Below are 13,532 nucleotides of genomic sequence, written 5' to 3'. Positions count from 1 at the left end.
CATGCATCTTCAATCTTGGTGCGTGGTGGATTCGCTTTATGATGTGGTTCTAAACTTGCTTGATAAAGTCTATTTAGTTTCTCAACTAATAGAAATAAATGCTATGAAAGTATATCAGGATAAGACCCTCTGTATTAATATGCTTACCTTTGGTACATTTTGAAATTTGAATATATTTTTTCATTCAAAAATAGTTTTTGAGTACAATTTGTTTACGATTTTTGTGTAGTTTTCATGATCTTGGCATTCAATGAGGCAAAAGTCCATTGTATAGTGTGATTTGGATGCCCTATTAAAAAATGCATTTTATTGAGCTACTTTTGGAAAAAAATCCTTTTTTTTAAAAGGCCACTAGTATAAAAGGGGGGGGGGGGCTAAAAACTCATTCTCACTTCTTACTTTTGCAACCCTTGAGTTCTTCCACTATCTGTCGGCACTCCAAACTAGACATCAATGCATCCATAGCCTCCACCTTTGTACCCACATCCACCCCTTTGTCACACTTCACCCTCTTCCTTGAGGACACCGACTACAAGGGAAAGTAGGAACTTCATACAATATTCACTCACCTCCCCAACCTTGTCACCATAGGAGGAGTACATCTTCAGTGGGGAGTCATTCAAATCTGAAATGGTTGCCCTCCCTTCTTCTGTAATGCTGTGTAAGATCTCATAAGCTCTCTTGTAATCAACATCGCAGGGGTCTAGCTCTAGGTAGTCCTTGAGGCCAATCTTCTCCCAAAGTGATCTAACTTTATCTTCTTTGGCAAGGTCCTAAGATTCTTTTGACAGAATTTAGACTTCTACTCTAGATCCGTGTGCGCTTTTGAAGGTGCCATGGTAGATGATGACATGCAAACTCTCTAGCTGCTCCTTGGCTTGCAAGCCATGTGACATTTGCTTCTTTTTGTGAGTCTTCCTCTATCTGGTATGGTGGAAGCTCAGTCAAATTTTCTTTCATGGTCTTCTTTTTTGGAGCTCCTGAAGTGGATGAGATTGTATAGCTCAGTCAACTTTTCTTTCATGGTCTTCTTCTTTGGAGCTCTTGAAGTAGATGAGGTTGAACATGATAGAATATCATGAAATTTGGTGGTCATATCAGTTCCAACAACTCCCAACAAGTAGAAAATCTAATAAAGCAAAGAAGATCACTGAAAAGTATAGTTCTAGCAAACTTTATCTTAGGCATGCCTAATATGTAGATGTGTGTAAATTACAAAGTGGAAAGGCATTGCGTTCTGACCAACTAATGAACTAATACATAATCCAAATAATTGGATAAAGGCGGTAGACATCATTGGCATTACAAAGGGAATTTGATAGTCATTACAAAGGGGCTCTATACCGCTATTGGGATCCAACATGTGGCCACCATTGTAACCGATGATTTACTCTTTGGCAACCATTCGTACTCCGCTGAGGTTGACTTTAGTTTTGGTGAAGTCTTTGGTACCCATTGATATGTCATTTTTCTTGGTTCCACTTTGATTTGTTTGCTCCGGACAGTTGGCATTGTGATCTTAGTTTTATAGTCCTGCTTTGGTTGCCATACCCACTTCATCTTTGGTAACTGCAATTTTTGTTGATAATGTGGGTACGATGGGTTCACCTTAGGCTTGTTGGTAGTGTGTAATAGCTTTTTGGTATCCAGATTTGTTGAGGTTGGTTGATGAGTTGACTTTTGGGTATCCAAATTTTCCTGGTTCCCTGCATGATAGATTGATGAGAAAAAGTCTTTAGTGAAGTCATAGTTGCAAGTGTGTTCGATGACTCCTGCTTCTTTGATTGGAAATCACCAAGAGCTTCTTTCCATTCTTCTTTGATGTGTGAAAATGGAACCTTGAATTGTCCTCTAAGTGTAAGCTCCAGAATTTTGGCATCTAAGGAACATCTAAATTAGGTCTTCGTTCATATGCTCATCTAATATGCATATGAAAGTATGTGGGAAAGAGAATCCATGACTCATAATATTCAAGTTGATTTTTCCTAGAGTTAAAGTGACTTTTTTGTTGCAACCCTTGACAGTTGTTCGACAATACTCAAGTGGTTGAGTGGTTTCTTTGCGAGAAGTAGAGTAGCTGACTACATTGACTCGAGATCCTCTATCTGCTAAATCCTTGACTTTTTAATCCTCATTCAAATTCACTATGATGTGCATATCAAGAGCATCCATCCACATGTCATCAATTTCAACCTCTTAGCTAAGGATTTTATTTGAAGAGTATTGAGTAGTATAGCTTGAGGAATCAGTTGCCTATCGAATTTTCTCTTCAAAGCACAAATGTGCACTTCCTCTTGGGCTTCATTCATTACCTGCTATCATTTGAGCTTTTTCTCCTTTGCTGCATGCATTCTTTGTAAAATATCATTAGTCATGTCGGGAGTCGACTTCCACTAATCCAATTTTCCATGATTTCCCATGTAAGGTGGCTAGTTTGACGGCACCACTCAGTGAAACATATTTAATGACAAAAGGACCATGTTATTTTTTCTTGAACTTGGGTATATGTTATTTCAATGAGTATACTAGAACCAAATCCCCTGGTTTGAAAATTTTAGTCAGCAAATGTGAGTCAAAGAATTGTTTTTGTTTTCATTTCTATGCATAGATATGGGCAATGGCCGCTAAACGTTGTTCATCTAGTTGTTCTAAATCTTTGAATCATTCTGACAAATCTTGTCTACTCCATTCCAGATCTCATGCAACTCTGAGAGTGGGTAGTAAGAACTCCATTGGTAATATTGCATGCATGCCATAGAGAAAATTCAAAGCAGTATTGAATGAAACTAGATAAGCCCACAAGACAGAATGAAGATGTATTTCCCAGTCCATTCCGCCTGAACTAACAATCTTAGTTAGTACAGATCTCAAGCATTAGGAAAAAATTGGACTCTCAAAGGGGCCTTATAAGGAGGTTTGACTTTCTCTCTCTTGTCCAAAGTGGGCAACCTGGTGAAGTACATAAACGCTTTGTCAAAACCCTATCAACCAACATATCATTGGAAAGAGCTTAGAAAGTAGGTTATAAATTCTCAAACTTTGATAAATTTGGAGTTGATTTGTAGAAGTTATGGCCTTCCCATTGAAGCTGAAATGTGGGGAGAGATTCCATTTATAAGAGAGAGTTCTCGCGTCAAAAAATGAAATCTTCTAAAATATAAGGAATCTGATGGCATGCTATATATTAATGGATAGATCTCAATGAGTACATTCTAAATCCAAAGGTCCAGCAAGTTTTGATTTCATTTGTAAAAAATTTACCATGGGTCCGTTTTGGACAAGAGAGAGAAAGTCAAAGTCCTTATAGGGCCCCTTTGAGAGTTCAAATTTTCCCTAATGATTTTCTTTGTATATTCTACTTGAAATTAGAGAAATTTTGGACTCTCAAATGGGCCCTATAATGGGCTTTATAAGGACTTTGACTTTCTCCCTCTTGTCCAAAACAAGCGCACGGTAAAATGAAATCAAAACTTGTTTGACATTTTGGTTTTAGAATGTACTCATCGAGATCTATCCATTGATATATATGCCATCAGATTCCTTATATTCTAAAGGATTTCATTTTTTGATGTGACAACTCTGTCTTATAAATGGAATCTCTCCCCATATTCCAGCTTGATGCGGAGTCCATAAATTCTACGAATCAACTCCAAATTTGTCGGAGTTTGGGGATTTAGAACCTACTTACTTTAAGATCTTTTCAATAATATGTTGGTTCATAGAGTTTTGACAAAGTGTTTATGTACTTCACTGGGTTGTCCATTTTGGATAAGAGAGAAAAAGTCAAACCTCCTTATAGAACCCTTTTGAGAGTCCAAATTTTTTCTAATGCCATTTGCTTGAGGATGATAGGGTGTAGATTTGTTATAGATTACCATGAACTCATCTAGCAAGTGTTCTATCACCTCATTGAGAAAATGCGATTGAAGATCACTTACAAACTCAATAGAAAGTCCATACCTAGTAAATATGCATTCATACACCAACACATCAATAGTTTGAGCATCGTTCTTTCTCCTGGCTCGTGCCTCAGCCCATTTGGTCAAGTAATTTGTGGCCACATTAATATATTGCACCTCAATTTTATATGAAAGTGGTTGTATCCCACTTAGGAAATACGCGTACTTCCATCATAGGTCACAGTAGCATGGTATCAATTCTTGTCATCATTTTTTCTTGTTGACATGCATCGCATTGTCGAACAAATTCTTTCGCATCGGCAAATAAGGTTGGCCACTAGATACCCGCCATCAATATAGCTTTGGCTGTGATTTCATGAAAGAAGTGACCCCTTCCTAGACTTGCGTGTGCTTATTCCAAGACAAGAAGATATTCCTCTTCATTGGAACACAATTTAGGATGTTGGTCTTTCCCTCATCAATAGAGATGATTCCCAATCATTGTATAGTTGGCTACTTCAGTCTCTATTGTCCTTCTTCGTCTTTTACTCATGTCTTCAAGGAATATTCTCTTAGTTAGATATTATACTAGGTATCTACTCCACTATGGTGTCCCTAAAATTTGAAATAATGTGACATGGATATCGCATCTCTTTCTTTACATTGAGAGAAATCACTCGCATAATGATGAACGTCTCTTTTCATGGTAGGCCAATAAACTCCTAGCCAAGTCAATTGTTGTAAGGTTTGATCTCATGCAATGCACACCTACTGTTGTGTTATGAGATTGACTTAAGTAGGTTTTTTTCTCCTTAGGATTAATGCACAAAAGCGAGATTCCATCCTTGTTTTTGCGATACAACCTTCCAGCTAGCAATTGATATAGGAAAGATTGCTCAATCTATTGTGGTGTAATAGGGATTGGTATTTGGGAATCTACTTATTCTATGGTCATTAAGGGTACAAGACCTTTTGACCATCTTGCAACCATTTCCATAGAGAATAGATACGCATCTGGTAGATCATTGTCTACTCCTTTAGGTGCTTTCCCTATGGTGAGTCTTAACAAATGACCTGCACTTTGGTGTGTGGTGACATTTTTGACAACCACTGTGAAGTCAAATTCAAGTAAGATGATGAACTATCTCACTATCCTCCTTGTAATACATGATTTTCTCACCAAATAGAGTAAGGCTTCATGGTCAACAAAAAAGACAAAACTTGTTAGCTAACAAGTAGTTTCAAAATTTCTTGACTAAGTATATCATACCAAGACCTTCTCTTTCAGTGTGGCTGTGTAGTTCTTTTCCACCAGGTTTAATTGTCGACTAGCATAGGAGATAGGAAAATCCATGGCTCCTCTCTTGACTAAGCTAGGATACAACTAATAGCAAAACTTGAAGCATCGACATGCACATGTAACACTTTATTCCAGTCTTGAGCTTTCAATATTGGTGTTGTGATCAAAGCTTACTTAAGCTTCTGGAATGATTCCTCACATTTGTTGGTCCATTCAAAATGAGTGATAAGGCTATAAATGGGTTTAGCAATTATTGCATACATGTAGATAAATCTACGACAATAATCACAATGTCCCATAAATGCCTGAACTTCTTTGACTGATGCTGATTTAGCCATTTTAGTAATCAATGCCACCTTTTCCATGTCTGTGGCAATACCATTTTTTGATACAATGTGCCCAAGGATTTTGCCTTGTCTAACCATAAAAATGTGTTTTTTTGAATTTAAGTAAATCCTGTATAGACAGCATTTCTCAAAGACATGTCGTAAATGTTCAAAGTGACTCTCTCATTTTATGGAGTGTACACAAAGATCATTCATGTATACTTCCAAGAAATTCCACATATATTCCTTAAAAGCATGGCTCATTAGCCTCCGAAATGTTACCGGTACATTGGTCAAACCAAAAGATATGACTTGATAAGCAAACATTTCTCATTCCATGGCAAAAGCCGTCTTAAGTTGGTCTTTGGGATATATAGTCAATTGGTTGTAACTAGAAAATCCATCCAAAAATCTATAAGCTTCTTTGCCAGCTACTCGTTCTAGCATAAGATCTGTGATAGGAAGAGGACAGTTATCTCGTATAGTGATGAAATTCACCTTTTTGAGATTTACACACTTTTAAGTTTGACATTTTATTTAGGCACCACAACAATTGGTGATACCCAATCAGTGTGTTCTATTTCCTAGATTAACTCAGCCTCTTTGAGTTTCTCAATCTCTTCCTTCATACTGCCCATTTCGTGCACTTGATGTGCATTTTACTCCTTGTAACTCGCAAAAACATTCATTCCTGATCTTCAACCATGCACACACGACTAAGACTGAGTTGAGAATGTAAGAAAACATCAACAAGGTACATGTTTGCAAAGTTTCATACAATTCGTTACTATATCGTTGCTGAAGCCTCAAGAACTCTATCCTTGCTTTGGCCTTTTGGACTTTGAGGGTCATACATGCGACCATTTCAATTGTGGGCTCGTCAAAACAAGCTAGAGTCACCACCATCAACACCAAAACAAAACCGCTTGCATGCATTGGAGTTGGCCACTTTTGACATAGTATAAACCAAAACAATGCTTTTATTGGGCACCTGTAAAGCCTCACTTTGGATGCATGCACCTTCTAACCCATCATCCTGATCTTCCAAAGCAGCCAGAAACTCTCCTATTGTTGTCTCTTCATCAACAAAATCAACAGGACGTGCAAAACTGTCAGCCTTAGTGCGCATTTCAAAATCCAGATGCATCATACCTTCATCAACACAAACATGTATGTCGTTATCCATGTTTGCTTCAGCACCTAAAAACCCCATTCAAGATTGTCATCCTCATCAGCATACCTCTTATTCTGCATCAGGTTTTTAGATAATTTCTCGACAAAAAACTTTGTACAACATTCAATTTCACAACCCACAGCAAGAGCATTTTCTTCTGACGATATAGCCTCATTAAAAACACTGTACATGGGCTGATTATTATCAGCTTCATCATCTAAAATTGGACCATCCCTGTTCAAGGAAGACGGTACCTCATCATCCATACAGCAATCCAACTCTTCCAGAGTGGATCTATCATGTGCATCTCTCACATGTACATTTGATTGCCTTGCATCACTTATCTTCCTCTCCTGCTTGAGAAAAGCAAGCATACTCTTTAAATCTGAGAATTCCATGCATGCAGCTTCCACACCTAAAAGACCAAGCAAGGTGCAAATAAACAAAAACGTTTCCGTTTTCGCATCAAGGACTACATTCTTGATCACTTCCATCTCCTGCTTCAGACTGTGAAACCTCCAATAATGCATATCCAGGTCTTTAAGATCTTGCAGCCACAATTTTCCCATCCTATCATTCATTCTGATGAGCATGTCATCGAGGATAATCATCTATGCAACTTTATTTGCTCATCACTTGCCAACAGATGGTGCTCGAATCAACAGATCCTCAGTGGCGGGCACCAAAAACATGGGAGAGAAAAGCCAAGACAAAAAACCTCTATAGCTTGGCCTCTCTGCTAGTTCGGAGTACCAAACCTAGCTTCCCAGACACCCGCAAACACAATTACCAGATCCCCTTCAAGCCCCGAACGCTAGATGAAGACTGCTGCCAAAAGTCGGCCTTGATGGCTCTCGACATGGCCACAACCTCCTCTTGTCTTCTTTGTTTTGAAGCCCGGTCCTCTGAACCTGCTCGAATAGGAAAGAGATTGCAGGCCCATGATCGCCATGATAAAAAACTAACCAATATTACATAGACATGGGCCAAGGAAGAACTCCATAACGCAAACAAACAAAGCATATATGAACAGACAAAACAATTCGAGCCTATCTGGCGACTATGTATACAGAAGGAAATCCTAGTTCTCGTGCATACACGAGCTTGCCAGAAGAGCAGTCACTTCGTTAGCGCTTTCGACGAGAGGGAAAAAAAAACCTTGTAGTATGGCACGCCTCTCTGATTTTAGATTCTGGCTTTTCCCCGCAGACTCCCTTTTGATATATTGGTGGCCCCGCTCTGTACTTTTTCCAGGCCACACTGCTGGCTCCCACACACTCTCTTGAATTGGCAGTCCCACAACTTGCTCCCTTCCCAGTGAATGGCGTTCTCAACTGGATGGACACAACATGGAAAGCCCTTTCTTCTGTAGCATTCTGAGCTGCCTTTCAACATGCTCTTGGATTTCCCAACGTCGACCTCTCTCCAGCCCACTCAATGTTATCTCCTTCTGCTCCCGATGCTTCTCCCCCTTGCTCTTGGCACCCCTCTCACTTGAAGGTCGGCCACCCTCTTCAGCTGGCTACCCGAGGTGGGTTTCTTGCCAGTTCAAGGAACATCCTCCGCGTTTGTGATCACAGCTGGTCACCCTGTCTGGTTACGACTCATGGCCTCTCTCACCTGCTTGCCACCAGCTCCCCTTTCGTAAAAAGAAAACGTCCGTCTCAAGCCAACGACCATTTTTTCTTTTCGATAACTGTCACCTTCTTTTCATAGAAGCTGAGGTTTATAAATTCCTCCCCTTAGAGCATTAGTCGACCACTAATGTACCCAATTATGTTTTAGTTCCAAGGATTATTGGGCTCATCAACTTATCCAACAAAATCCTAATATGGCATCCATTATCAACGAGAAATGTGCACTCAACAGATACATAACCGAAGGGCAGACTCTATCAGCACAATTGGTGAAAGCTCTTGCAGCAAGGAGATCAGAGATCCATAGGGGAGAAATTCATGGAATACCTTCCGAGGCATTAACATTATCCACACAGATGCATGCAATCTGTCAAGCTAAAATGAGGAGCTATCGGATAGTTACATATGATCTCCATTCTTTAGCCATGAAAGAAGAGTAGAAAAAAAATCCTTCAAAACTCCTGACAATGTGCTCTTTTTTTTTAGTCTGATTCCTCCATTGTAATTTTTTCTTCTTCCAACTCATCTGTGGCATCATAGTAGTGATCAAAGAAGACATGTTGCTCCTCGATCATTTCAATAAATACCACCTGGATTGGGACTATATCATAGCCCTCTGCATCAAAAAAATGTGTAGATGTAGATTCATTAACATACACATCGATTGTGGCAAGGATTTGGGTCCACTCAAAAGGTTCGAACAATTGTTTAGGAAATGGTTCAGGTATGTAACTTGCATCATTCACTTCTCTATCTAAAACGCAGTCTTCCCTTTGTAAACTACTGAATTTAGAAGCCCCACACATCCAGCTTGGAGTGTCTTTGTGTATCTATGACGGCAGTTTAGTCTCTGCTGAGGTTTTAGAATCCAATTCTTGTATAAGTGTCCTTAGGAAATCCTTGTAAGAATGGTCTTTCAAGTTTACTTGAGTAATTGCCCCTACTTGTTTCAGGTAGAGATAATCATAATCATCAATCTTGGATTAATTGTATCTATCTCATGAACGATTTCCCAATATGATTTTATGGTTGAGTTTCTGTTCGTAATCTACAATGGAAAAAGTGTGTCGGTAATTGATTCCACAGGAATTGACTATCACATTCTCTAGTAATCCTATTAGTTTCTCTATATTTCCATCTGCCAATTGCAATTTCATCCTCGTTTGCCTGATTATTGGCTTTCCCTAGGCTTTCAAGACAGCTTTGGTTGCTATGACAATGCCTACTCCACTATCTAAAATAGCCATGTTTGTCACATCATTGTATTATATTGGAAGGGTAGTGTTTCCCTCCTTCCCTTCATAGTAATCCCCTACCTACTTCATGGGCACTTGATGAGAACGGGATCGTTCTAGCTAGGGTGGATGAAAGATAAACATCATGCACACAAGTGAGTGTGTGTTGGCTAGATTATCATTCAAGCAAATTAGGTTCCAAGACCAATTAACTTGGACTCATAAACACGGTCTTGAGTCTTTGCTAAGCCATCACAAGCTCACCATAAACAAGGGAGATGTATTGAAAAACAGAGTTGTGTTTATTCATTCATGAAATGAGTTTTAAGTAGCTCTACATCCTTGCACCGCTGCATGTGAGATAATTCCACTCTTCTCTCCTTGACTCACACTTTAGGACTCTAGGACAAAGCTCACACCTTACAATCCTCCCCTTGAGGTTTGGACTAGGAGGAATACATGGAAGATTCTTTATCCACTAAGGATGTCAATACAAGAGGAATCCTCCCTTGAACTTTGGGCTACAACTTGATGAATAAAGACAACACTCCAATATAGGAGCACAGACAACATACATACCCAATCCAGGAGACAATTAGCATAACACTCCAATCCATTACAGAATTGTTGTGCTTGGATGTGAAAGTTGAAGTTTAATGAGAGAGAGAGAGAGTTAGAGAGAGAGAGAAAGAGAGAGAGAGAGAGAGAGAGAGAGAGATCAATGAAAGCACAAAGATCCTTTTGTGAAGCTCCTCTTCGCTGAAGTGAAGCTCCTCTTCACAAAGAAGTAGTGCTCTTTGCTTTGATTGGTGATGTTTTGAAAATTCCCTCCACTTGGATCTCTTGAACGATATGCACAAGAAATTACCCTTGAAGATTTGTGCTTGTAGACTTTTTCTTGTGGGAGAGAGCCCTTCGTGAGATCTTTGAATTTCAAAGTTTGACAAGGTTGCCTTCGATCTTCTTGAAGCTTGTGTTGGATGCATAAAGGGAGCTTCTAAATTTTTTGGTTTTTGTTTGAAGAGTCTCCTTTAAATGCCTTGAGGATAAAGGGTTTTAATGTGTCTTTTGTTTGGCCTTTTTTCTAGAGCTTTGAAGATTTGATAGTTGGCTTGGAGTGTGAAGACTTTAGCCTCTTAAATTTCGAGGCAAAGGACCTCAAATTCCCTGATGCATGTGGGATCACTCCTTGGAGTGCGAGAGCTCTAGGGCCTCCAGGTGTGAGAGCTTAAGAGTTTCTTAGGAGGTGCCCTGCCTGTGGGAGGCTCCCCTTAAAAGGGGAATGAAGCTTCGGGTTTCTTAAAATTGAAAGTCTCTTAAAAACCACTTACCGATTGGGAGAGGTTCGCGAGTTGGATAGTCGGAGCAAGGCCTTGAGCTGGTTGCGGGAACTGGTAGATGAATCAAAATAAGGCCGCCAGATGACGCTTGGCAAGGCAGGGCCGGTCGCCAAGCGGACATGAAAATTGATCAATTTTGGTGGAGCACCTGTTTTGAAATCCACATGGGCGGCCCTTGAGTGTGAGCGCCCCTTTTTTTGACTTGGCTCCACCTTTTTCCTCCTCAGTAGGGGGTTCCCACCAAGGTGGGGTTGGCTTTTGAAGCTTCTTTTCTACAAGGAGTTTGGTGGGCATTGAATGCTTCTTTAGGCACGCACACACACACACACACACACACACACACACACACTTTTGAGCCTCTGATTACAGAAATTCCAGAGAGTGAGGGTGTGCAAGAGAGAAAAAATAATTCAAGCTCTAGAATGTGCAAATGAAGGGTGATTTGAGCATGGATCGACTTGATCGGAAGCTCTTGAGACGGGCTACACACACACACACACCGATTGCAAATGCCAATTTTTCTAAATGGAGAAGCAGCTATTGAATGAAAATGCAAGTTCCTAATGGCAAATTAATGAACTCTGATGCTAATTGATCTTCCAACTAGCGAGTGAGTAGTGGCCCAAGAGTCTTTAACTCAAGAACATGCTCATGCTAGCCAAAGGAATACTAAATAGACATGCGATATGCAGTAGAAGAGCAAAACTAATGGATGTAGCTAATGATGATTAAGGAATGCTAATTGTACAAATATGAAAATTCATAATAGCAAACCTAGCTATCATACCCGTGGCTCTGATACCACTTGATGAGAACGGGATCGTGCTAGCTAGGGTGGATGAAAGATAAACATCGTGCACACGAGTGAGTGTGTGTCAGCTAGATTACAACTCAAGAAAATTAGGTTCCAAGATCAATTAACTATGACTCATAAACATGGTCTTGAGTATTTGCTAAGCCATCACAAGATCACCATAAACAAGGGAGATGAAATGAGATTTAAATAGCTCTACAGCCTTGCACCACTACATGTGGGATAATTCCACTCTTCTCTTCTTGACTCACACTTTAGGACTCTACACATCTTACAACTTCGAATTGACAAGTTTAGTCCGTTCCTCTTTGTTTTTCAATTTTTCTAGATTCATTTGAGATACTCCCTTTAATCCCATGGTGGTTTGAAAATCTCCCCATAGGTACGGTCATAATTTTAGTAGCTCACCCAAAGTCACATTGTGCATTGAATTGGTTTTGACATAATGGATTGCAAATTAGCCACATCATTCTATAAACTAACCCAAAAGGGAGTGAAGTTCATTTGGACCTAGGAATGAGAGGCACGCTCCCAATGCTTGAAGGCAGTGATCAGCAGAACGCTGATCCTTTGTCAACCAGACTAGGAGGTAATCTTTCATGTACACATGGATGCATCTAGAAATGCAATGAATGCAATACTAGCCAAGCTTGATGGAAATACAAACTAATTATTCTACTTCGCCAATCACGAGTTCAGTTCAGCTAAACAACGACACTCAACAACCAAAAGGAAAGCACCTAGAATGGGTTTTAGTGCAACAAAATTCAAACATTATTTGCTAAGAAAATTGTTTCTCTTTGATGTTGATCATTAGGCTCTCCTATTTCTAATTAACAAAGTGATTATTTAGGGTAGACTAATCAAATAAATGATGTTCCTAATGGAGTTTGAGTTTAAGATATTCCACAAGCTAGGCAAGACCCACTCTGGTGCATATTTTCTATCAAGAAGTACAAAAGGCATCTTAGAAACATCGATGAGAGATGATCTAGTAGATTTGAAGTTGTTTCAAAATACACCAATTGATGGGATAGATCTAGAGTGGCAAGATGTGTATGATTTCCTATAGTATTACAAGGGATTTCTAGAGGACTAGTCCCAGGAAATAGAAAGGCACTAATAATCAAGAGTATGAAGTTCACCATCATTGGAGAGTCATTATATGGATTAGGAGATAATGGGCTACTTTAATAATGTCTCCCTATGTAGAGAAGGATGCAGGTGAAACAAAGCTCACCATGGGAGTGCAAGAGATCACTTCTCCACTGATATCACTTACAAGAAGACTTTGCAAGCAATTTTATGGTGGTAGAGCATGATGGATGATGTTCAGAGACTTTTGCAAGACTTGTGATATTTTTAAATAATGGGAAGGCCAACAACAACAGATATGATGCCTCTAAGTCAATAGAACCATTACAAGTATTTATGAAATAGGGTATGGACTTCTTGGGACCATTCAAGATAGTCACCCCTAGGAAGACTAGATACATTTTCATGGCCATATGCTATGTCAGTAAGTGGGTTGAGGCCAAGGAATCACCAAATAACACTACAAAGTTGAGGGATGGTTCTTGTATGAGCACATTGTCTACAAATTTGATTGTCTGATCAAGATAGTTTTAGATCAGGGCACTCACTTTATCAATGAAACAATTCATATCCTAACTAAAATCTTTTTGATCAAGAATTGGAAAACCACACCTTCCTATCCCAGATGCAATGGATAGGTTGAAAGCAGTAATAAAATGATCAAGACTATTCTAATAAAGATTGTTCAGAAGGAACCTCATGACGAGGATTT

General features: G+C 39.4%; 1 pseudogene; it reads right to left on the bottom strand.

Annotated features, from left to right (window-relative positions):
- Window positions 1-4,957: 4,957 nt before the first annotated feature.
- On the bottom strand, window positions 4,958-7,303 carry LOC147433262 (uncharacterized; annotated as a pseudogene).
- Between the last annotated feature and the right edge of the window lie 6,229 nt (window positions 7,304-13,532).

This window comes from Adiantum capillus-veneris, chromosome 20 (assembly GCF_014529385.1).
Source record: "Adiantum capillus-veneris isolate H3 chromosome 20, ASM1452938v2, whole genome shotgun sequence".
Classification (NCBI taxonomy): Eukaryota; Viridiplantae; Streptophyta; class Polypodiopsida; order Polypodiales; family Pteridaceae; genus Adiantum; species Adiantum capillus-veneris.
Note: the sequence above shows the minus strand (reverse complement) of the source record. Positions and strands in the feature narration are given on the sequence as shown.